Source organism: Nanorana parkeri, unplaced genomic scaffold, assembly GCF_000935625.1.
Source record: "Nanorana parkeri isolate BGI_ZX_2015 unplaced genomic scaffold, ASM93562v1 scaffold10, whole genome shotgun sequence".
Classification (NCBI taxonomy): Eukaryota; Metazoa; Chordata; class Amphibia; order Anura; family Dicroglossidae; genus Nanorana; species Nanorana parkeri.
Window position 1 is genome coordinate 2267034 of NW_017306278.1, and position 337 is coordinate 2267370.

Consider the following 337-nt stretch of genomic DNA (forward strand, 5'->3'; position numbering starts at 1 on the left):
CCCTTCTCCAAAATGAATAAACACTGGAGCCTGGCGCAAACATGTATGCTTGTAGAACGCTCTTTCCATACAAATCATTCCGCAGTCAGAAATACAAATGGTCCCCAGAACACCTTGGACATTTCTTCGCCACCAAACAAAGCAGTGTTTCGGGGCCACTGAGGCCCCCTTTCTGAGGCAGCATCGATATACTGTATGTGCCATCACAATAATGGCGGGTGCCTTGGTGAGATGTCAGATAAAATACAAGGTATCACCTACACACCATTGAAATAAAAAATAGAGGACACTGCTGCCCGAGGAAAGGGCCCTCAGTAGCCCCGAAACGTTCCCTAGT